Source organism: Papio anubis, unplaced genomic scaffold (genome assembly GCF_008728515.1).
Source record: "Papio anubis isolate 15944 unplaced genomic scaffold, Panubis1.0 scaffold887, whole genome shotgun sequence".
Classification (NCBI taxonomy): Eukaryota; Metazoa; Chordata; class Mammalia; order Primates; family Cercopithecidae; genus Papio; species Papio anubis.
This window is the reverse complement of record NW_022169108.1, coordinates 12,368-12,789: the sequence shown is the minus strand read 5'-3', so window position 1 is coordinate 12,789 and position 422 is coordinate 12,368.

The following is a 422-nucleotide window of genomic DNA, read 5'->3' as shown; positions in this document are numbered from 1 at the left end:
TTGCTCATGCTTGCTCAGACAGCAGCCACGGTTTTGTCAGAGAGGTTCCAGGTCGGTTCACCTGCAAGGCAAGCGGGTCTCCTGCATTCAAATCTGACCACCACTCCGCCACTTACTAACTGCATACCGCCTTGCTCCCTGACCTCAGTTCCCTCATCAAACGTGTTTGAAAATAATATCTGGGCTGGCACTGTAATCTCAGCACTTTGGGAGGCCCGGGCTTGGGAGGTGGCAGGCCTGTTCCAGAGACAGCCTGAACTTTAACCTGTTGAGACCCCAATATTATTGTGTAAAGAAAAGAAAAATAATGAGCCAGGCAGGCACACCTGTGGTCCCAGTTTACTCAGGAGGCTGAGGTGGAGATCACTTAAGCCTGGGAGGTCAGGCTGCGTGTGTGAGCGTGATTGACCATCACATTCTGG